Consider the following 9,562-nt stretch of genomic DNA (forward strand, 5'->3'; position numbering starts at 1 on the left):
CTGTTTGTGTCACTGTGTGAAATTTACTAAATTTAAAAGCTGTGAGAACTTGTGTCACTCGGATTTTGAAGATTTCTAAGATTCTAAAGATTGATACCATATTGGATTTCAATTTATAAGCGCGAATTATTAAGTAGAGGGATTTAATTGGCATATGAAGACATTAAACCACGGTGATTGGGAATTCATTCACTGCGGATTTCTTGATGGGTGCGAGTGGGTATTTTAGATACACACTAAAACCCTATAAAGAAAATATGATCACAAGCCTATTATAATTCCAAGGGGGATTAATGTACATATGAGATCATTGGATGGATTGTTGAGGTGATCAACTGTTTTACTCTTGAAGTTTTTATAGATTTTTGTAGCTGTTCCCCACCCCCCGTCCCATGATCTTGTGTATTTGATTGTTGGAATGAAGTGAGGGAAGGGGATTGTAACTTTTTAGGTAGTAGCTTTAGCTGGTCCATGAACTACTCCAGGCCGGAAAATGAATTGCAATTGAGCCAGGGTTGGGTCTATTCAAGGGCAACAAATTCTAAGTCCAATCAACCCCATACAAAAGGGACCAATTAGGGGTGTCCACCGGTAGGTTTCAATCGGGCCTTAATCGGTCCTATACATCCGATGCAAAAAATACGGTGGGCTACAACTGCAAAGAAGCATGAACTGAGCAAACTCCTTGTTGGTGTGTCCCATAGAACCCCTCAAACCCTACAAGGCACCCGAGCTAGAGTTTGTTGACAACGGTTCACCTCTCTTGCTAACAATCGATGGTTGCCTGAGAATGGACCCATTTCTAGTTACCTTTTTTTATTCAGATGGGCTGCTTCAATGGGATATTGGTGATTTGGTGTACATCTTGGTACCATATTGGATCAGAATAGTTTATGAAGTCCATTCTCAAATCTCCAAGTCAGTGTTATATGTTTTAAGGGTGAGGGTCTCGTACAAGGGCGGTGAATATGCACATTACAATAAATGAGGGATTGAAAAATGGTATCATCAATATGGGACTCATATGTTTACCCAAAAAAAATAAAATGGGATCCATATGATCAGAATAAGAAAGAGAAATGTCTGAAGGACATAAAGCAATCCGTACATGGGCAGTGTATAGTAGCAATCTTTTTCAAGTTTACTAGCACAATGAAGCATGTGGCTAACAAGTTCACAAGTAAACATGTGTTCACAGCAAGCCCATGTGTGCTATCATATATAATAGAGATTTTCTAGAGTGTAAAGATAGATAATGCCTCCTAGACTGATATCACACATGGGCAAACTGAACCAGATGATATCACCTTCATTGCAGGGAGTGACCAAGGCTGAGTTGGGGGAGAGGGCAGGGCGGGGAGATGGGTTGCGCCAGCAGTAGGGTGGGGGTGGAGTTGTAGGGGGGGGGGTGGCGGAGTTGTAGGAAAGGGAGTGGGGGTGGGGGCAGGATTGCAGGGAAAGAATCAAGGAGAGAGAGCACGCGTGGGGACAGGGTGATAGGTTGAGTCAGCAATAGGGGATGGGCGGGGAGATGGGTTGTGCCGACAGTAGAGGTGGGGGTGGAGTTGCAGGAAAAGGGATGAAGTTCATTGGTTACTGGGGGTTCCGGTGGTGCTGTCTAATCTCAATGGAGATGGGGTGGGATTGCAGGAAGAAGAAGAAGAAGAAATAAGGGTATTTTGGTCATTAAATGAATTAGTCCTTATTTACGTCACCACTTAACAAAGACACACTAACGGACTGGAGCTGTTTGTAACTCATTTTAAACTATAGGGAAGATTCGTATAATTTTTTAAAACACGGGAGCAGGGGTGTAATTAGGCCATAGTTTAGGGGGAGGGGTGTAATTTCCCCTTATATTTTTTTGGAAAATTGTTTTTTGAGCTAGGGTACACTAGGTCTAGCACCCTTTATCTACCTCCTCACATGAAATGACCATGCTACCCTCTTATCTATGAAACTAGCCACACCTGAAATGACCATGCTATCCTCCTATCTATGAAAATAGGCTATCTAGCCACACCTCATTGGTGCACTTATTTATGCTACTTGCTCATACTACTTTCTTCTTTTTTTGATAAAGAGAATTTATTAACGTTGGAACAAAGTTATTAGCTTCTCTAAGAGTGTGAATGAAGAAAACATTTAGGAAAGCCTGAGACAATATCCTGTAGTTGTTGATAATGGTAGCAATTTTCCAAGGAACAGCCTGAGATCGATCTTGAAGAATGTTCACAACCAGAAGATTATCACTTTCCACAATGATCTTCGAAATACCCAAAGTTGAAGCCATCCGAAGAGCATACCGAATAGCAATTGCCTCAGTAACTAACGCAAAATTACTATCAATACCTTGAGCAAATCCGCAAATGAAACTTGAATTGGGCGACCTGCAAACACCTCCAATACCCGCTCTTCCTGGATTGCCATGACTCACACCATCAACATTAAATTTAAAGAAAGGCTCTAGAGGGGGAATCCATCTGACCAATCTTGTAGCAGCTTGAGTGAATTGTGGAATCGACCGCATGAACTCTTTGGTATTAGAGATAGCGCCTAAAATGATCTGTCTTGCATTGAATGGAGATTGCCTGAATATCAAATCCCAATACCCAATCCAGATTTGCCAAAAAATATTGCACAAAAGAGAGACCTTAAATTTATCATTCCTGTTGTTGCTGGTGGCCAAAGATATAGCTGATAAGATCCCAACTCCTATATCCATGTTGGAAAAAAGATCTGAAAGACCCACTTGCTGCTAAATACTTAAAATCTCTGGACATTCAAAAAATAGATGATTGGCCGATTAAGGGGAATTATGACAAATGAGACACACAGGGTTTAAGTTGAACCCCCTCGAATTGAGCAAATCCGGGAGCGGTAATTTCTGATGAAGAGTTTTCCAAAGAAGGTGTTGTATTTTAGGAACCGTGGGGAGATGCCACAATTTCAACCAGTAGGAATATGAAATATTAGAGAATCCACTAACGGCTATGGTATAGGCTGAAGCAACAGTGAAGCGGCCAGTTGATGTACCATTCCACACAAGGCGGTACTCACAGGGAAATATTGAAATAGGGATTGAGAGAATGCTGAACGCTATGTCCGGAGGCCACCAACGAAAGATCCTTTCTCTTATCCAAGATTTAGAAGATTGATCAATAAAGTAGAAAACAGAGAGAGGAGCATTGTGAGGGAGAGGGAATGGAGCAGATGAGGGAGGGAAATTGGGGATCCAAAAATCGAGCCAAGGATTAATCGATCGACCATTGCCAACTTAGAAGAAGGATCCTTGTCCCAGTAGATCCCTAGAAGAGCAGATAGACTTCCATCCCTAGGAGGAGTTAGAAGAGCATTTTGCATCGAAAAAGGTTGTGAAAGGGAAGTATTTCGCTTTCATGAGTTTGGACCAAAGAGAGTTTGAGGGTTATAACAGCTCCCAGCCTTTCTTGGCTAACAATGCTTGGTTCATTATGGCCGACGATTTCACAAGCCCCCTTGTCTTTTAGGAACACAAATTGTATTCCAGGAGATTGTGGGAACCTATTTGGAACAGCCATTGGACCAAAAAAAGCTTCTACTGATGCGATCCAGAGATTGGTGTATGGATAAAGGAAGCTTGAAACAGGACATGGTATAAAGGGGCATAGCTGAGAGAGTAGATTGCACAAGAGCGGTCTTCCTTGCAGGACTAAGAAATTGGGTCTTCCAATGTTGAAGCTTCTTGGAAACTCTAGAGGTAAGATTATCACAATGAATCTTAGAAAGCTTCTCGCTGATGTAAGGAATCCCTAAATAAAAGTCCAAGGAAGAGGTGGGAATAATTTGAAAGAATTCTCTCAATTGTCTCTTAACAGCTGAACTCACTGTAGGACTGAACGGTGCTCTTGTTTTGTTTGAATTCAACGCTTGTCCAGAAATTCTGCAAGAATCCTGAAGAACTTCCTTTAATGCTCTAGCCTCGGTCATAGAGGCCTCACCAAACAGAATAAGGTCATCCGCAAAAGCCATGTGTGAGAGCTTCTCTCCTCCCTTGCAAATCTGGAGCCCTTTAATTCTGTTTTCTTGAAGAGCAATAGCCAATTTGGTGGATAAGACCTCTGCACAAAGGACGAACAAATAAGAAGATAGAGGATCCCCTTGCCTTAGTCCTCTAGATGGTTTGAAGAATAAGAGCGGAGAACCATTGAGCAATAAACATAACTGAGTAGTTTCTACATAGAACATCACCCTCTGAACCCACACAGCATCAAAGCCCAAATGGAGGAGAGTGCTACAAAGAAAATTCCATTCCACCCGATCATAAGCTTTACTCGTATCGACCTTGAGAGAAAAATAGCCCTTGCTACCTCTTATGGTGTTCTTGATTTTGTGCAGCAATTCATGGCATATAAGAACATTGTCTTGAATATGCCTTCCTTTAATAAAATCATTCTGGTTGAAAGAGATAAACTTGTTCAAAATAGGTCGAAGCCTGTTCACCATAATTCTTGATATGGCCTTATATAGATGAAGTTACACAAACTAATAGGCCTGAATTCATATATGGGGGAAGGATGATCAACTTTTGGGATAAGAGCAATGTAAGTCATATTGAGAGGAAGATTGAAAGTTCCAGAAGTGAAGAAAGTTTTTATGCATGAAATGACTTCGTCACTAACTATATGCCATGCATTGTGAAAGAACATTCCAGAATATCCATCAGGACCACGGCCTTTATTAGAAGCCATGGATTTGATGGTAGCAACAATTTCTTCATTGGTGACTGGACTAGTAAGCCTTCTGTTATCTTCAAGAGACACTCTACCTCTGATCGGATCAAAGTAGGAAGAATCAATGATAGGACTCGAGGTGGAGTAAATATCTTTGAAAAAATTCATGAAAGCTTGCCCCATATGTTGCTCATCTGAAATTGTAAGGCCACCCACATTGATAAATCGAACCTTGTTTCTAGCTCTTCTCTTCAAGGTAGTAAGATGAAAGAACTTGGAATTTTATCTCCATTCTTGATCCAATTATCTCTAAACTTCTGCTGCCACAAAATCTCTTCTTGGTAAGCCAACTTCCTTAAAGAAGCTAAAAGAAACATCTCATTCAAGAACCATTGGTTGTCTCTATCTCTAGGCAAAATATTGTAAAAAGAAGAAAGATTTTCCTTAGCCTCTTCCATCTTGCGGAAAATATTGCCGATATGATTTCTATTCCACTCCTTGAGATTTCCTTGTAAGGTATTGAGCATATTGCAGACTTTAAAAGGAGAGCCTCTAGAAATGGGAATAGACCACTTGGAAACAACTTCCAAAAAACTCGGTTTAGTCAACTAAAAAGCTTCAAACAGGAAAGGTTTAACAATACAAGATGGAATTCTATCAGTACGGAGGATGATGGCTTTGTGATTAGATTAAACAACAATATCCATTGAAACAATAGCATTAGGGAACAAATTAAACCACTCCGAATTGACAAAGAATCTGTCAAGTTTAGCTTCAATTCGTCTTTCACCATGTTGACGGTTATCCCAAGTAAAACTATAACCAGAGTGACTAATTTCGAAAATGCAAGCATTGTTGACAAAATCATTGAGTGGAACCAACTGTCTTTGAGATAACGGTCTTCCTCCCAATTTATCATCCACACTTAAATAGGAATTCCAGTCACCAGCAAGGACCCAAGGATTACTGATGAAAGGGGAAAGTTGGAGAAGAGAATTAAATTGTTCAGCCCTTATAAGATATTGGCAGCTCATGTAAACAAATGTTAGAGTCCAGATTTGATGAATGCCCCCAAAATGCATATTCGCATGCGTACACCACGTACTTTTCCATAGAACATTATAAGCAACATTGTTGGACCACATTAGAATAATACCTCCTGCTCCATTGATGGCTGGAGAACATTCAAAATGAGCGAAATTTAGAGAACAACAAAATCTGAGCAGGTTCGAACTGGATTTTTAGTCTCTGAAAGGAAGCATACATCAGATCTATATTTAATTATAAGCTGACGGATCTCCCGCTTAGTCGAGGGTCGACCAATCCCTCGACAGTTGAGCGCAATGACATTCATATCTCCATGGGTGACTGTTTTCGTCCTACCACCAAAGCCTTAGAAACGATCAAAGCAGTAAAAATCTCCATTTTTGCTCGCATTGAAATAACATCCACATCAACCGAGACCAATTGCATAATGGGTATAACTAACAAGGAAGAGTACACGACAGCTAAACTCTCCACGAAGGCTAACGAACCAGCATAATCAGAGAAACCAAAGGCAATCAAGAACACCACGAAGGCGAAAGAACCAAGGGGAAGGAGAAAGTGTCACACGACTATACCTCAGAAGCACTCACACAATAGAGGACTGCTAGGGGGGATGAAGAAGATTAAACAACCCTTCCTCCAAAGCCATCCGTAAAAATACCATGGAGAATCATTGTAATACTAGCCCAATAAATCTTCCAAGAGCATCAGCCATAGAGAGAATGAAGCAAAAGCCTTGATGTAAGGGGTAATAATGAAACCATGCAAGAGGCGTGATGCAAACGCCATAACAGAGAGCAAAGTGAAATTCTCCAAATTTACAAAGTTTATTGGAATTCACATACAATAAATGAAATCCCAGAAGCAATTTAGTAGCTAAATCTGAAGAAGAAGAAGAGAGTTACATGAAAGATGATTCCCAAGTAACGAAGATAACCAAAGAAAATCTGGGAGATCTGTGCCAATTCAAGCATGAAGTTAGACCAAAAAAGAACCTCAGTGTGCAATATTGCTCTAGAACTTGATGCAGAACGAGACGAAGGGAGATCGAAAAGTCCGCTTGAAGATGAGCTCTTAATGATAATCCAAACACAAATTAACAGATGCCGACTTCCAATAAAATATGTAAAATTAGTAACCCCATCGAGCATAAAGACCAGGTAATTTGGAAAAAGAAGGCTTTTGAATCTCCAAGCCAAATGGGGAAGAAAATAAAAAAATAGGAAAACTAAGAAGCTATTAAGGGGAGCCTGGAAGTAGCGGAGAAGAGCACAGTGAAACGCCTAAGCATCTGAAGATTCCGGCAGAGGAAGCAGCAACCTTGAAGAACTTTGGAAGGTCCGCTTGAAAACCTCGGTGTTTCCGCTCTAAGGGAAGTATTAGGTCTATTTTGGTATCTCTTAAGAACGAACCTTCATGGATTTGGGGACTCGATACTACTTTCTCCCATATTATTTTTTTTTGGAATTAGTTTTATGTCTGGGAGTATGGCCTACACTAACACTCCCATGTGTCTATCTCTCTCTTCCTCAAAATAAGGGGGCAAAGTGTCTTTTCATATAGGAGGAGAGAGATAGGCTCATGGGAGTGTTGGCGCAGGCCACACTCCCGGACAAAGTTCATTTTCCCTATTTTTTTCCTTTGGTGTCATTCCCCTAGGAGTGTTAATGTCCAGTCCAAACCCGTTGAACTAATAAAAAGTGACTGCAAAAAAAATCTGAAACGTACATTAATTGGGTTGGTTTCAATTTTGGGTTTTCATGAAATTGATAGAAATCGGACCAACCAAACTAGAAAACCTTGATAAAAAACCAATACAAACTTATATAAAATTAGTGGTGAAGTAAGAATTTGTTATCCTTTTTTACTTTTGTCTTATTCCTAAAAGTTATTTAATACGTGGATAAAAAAATAGTTTTCAAAAAATTGAAAGTTCCTTTTTTTTTTTGGTAAGAAAAAATTGAAAGTTACTTAATGTAGTATTTTATGTAAAATGACAATATTTATCATTGTTGAAAAAAAATGTTATCTTAAAAAGGCAAAAAAGTAAGATTACAAATTCTTAGTTCACCACTTTGGTTACACTAAGATTATGAAAAAAACTTGGCGACCCAATTTCACCTGCAATCTTCATCCTCTGCTCTGAAGCCCTCTCTTCGGTCATTGAACACGCTGAAGCGTTGGGTACATTCCATGGAATTAAAGTTTGCCACAAGGAACCATCCATTACACTTATATTGTAAGGCTACAGGCCATTCCATTAATCTTCAAAAGTCAAGCCTCACATTCAGCCCAAATACCCATGAAAGATTTAAGAGATGGTTTTTCCGTGTTCACAAATTACCCTATGATGATGGATTCTCAAAATATTTGGGATTGCCAACGGAATTTAGAATCTCTATAAAAGATCTCTTTGAAGATGTAAAGGAGAAAACACTAAACAAGCTTCAAGGATGGAAAAGAAAAAATCTGCTCTCACATTCTGGTAAGGAAGTCCTCCTCAAAGTAGGGATCTCTCTTATGTCAAACTATGTTGGAACCCATTTTAAACTCCCTGCTTCACACAATGATTCCATTAGAAAAGCAACCTCTAATTTCTATTGGGGAGATTCAGAGAAAGAGTCTAAAATCCATTGGATTTGTGGTCAAGGTTGTGTCACCCAAAGAACCGTGGTGGACTGGGTTTAAAGACTCAAGGACACAAACCCAAACTTTCTTGGCAAAAGTGGCATGGCGTCTATGGTCGTCCCCTGACTCTTTTTGGGCTCACTTTATAAAATCTATTTATTTCTCTAACACTGATTTTATAAATGCAAGATTGGAAAATAAACCATCATGGGGCTGGCGAAGTTTGTTAGAAGGGAGAAACACCTTGATGGCGGGGCTGATCTGAAGCATTGGAGATGGGTCTATGGTTGACATTTGGAGTGATAGTTGGATTCCAACTCTACCACACTACAAGATCTCGCATTCGCAGCCACCAGAGTGTACATTGTCAAGGGTATCCGAATTAGTAGATCCAACCTCTAAAACTTGGAGAACAAATCAATATTTTCAATCTTTAGAAATCACTGCAATCTCAAAAATTAAGCTTAGTGTCTTTCCAAGAGAAGATAAGCAAGTTTAGGGGCTTCACGGAATGGTATTTTTACTGTCAAGTAGGTTTACTATCTTTTGGTGAGCATTAATGATGAAAAGACTCTAATGGGTCCATCCACTTCTCGCTTATATCAATGGGACCAAATTCCTACGACTGTTTGGAAATGCATTTGGACACTACAAACGCTGCCAAAGAGAAAATCATTCATGTGGAGAGCTTGTAACGATGGTTTAGCATCGGGTGAAGGCCTTTCTTCTCGTCGTGTTCCGATAGATCTTGCTTGTCATAGATGTGGTGTGGCCAAAGAATCGAGAAATCATCTCTTGTTCGAATGTCCTTTCGCCAAAGCAGTTTGGAGTCCTCTATCCTATATTCCTCCATCGGATAGAACACCAAAATTGCCAGAATGGCTGAATATTTGGGATCTATTGATGCTCCAAGACAAGAAGGTTACTCGAGAATCTTTCTCTCGTGCTTCTTTTATATGATGGTATTTGTGGTAGGCTAGAAATGATGGAGTATTCAAAACAAAAGAGTGGACACCAATTGAGGTGATCTCTGCAGTTGAGAGAGCGTGAATTCCAGTCAGTTAGTATCTCTCTAAACCATTCTCAAAGCAATTTGGGTGCCAATTCAAGCCATGGTAATGACCGGTGGAAGACCCCACCTTTGGGTTCTATAAAGGTGATCACTGCGATGCTGC

The sequence above is a fragment of the Telopea speciosissima genome, chromosome 1, assembly GCF_018873765.1.
Source record: "Telopea speciosissima isolate NSW1024214 ecotype Mountain lineage chromosome 1, Tspe_v1, whole genome shotgun sequence".
Classification (NCBI taxonomy): Eukaryota; Viridiplantae; Streptophyta; class Magnoliopsida; order Proteales; family Proteaceae; genus Telopea; species Telopea speciosissima.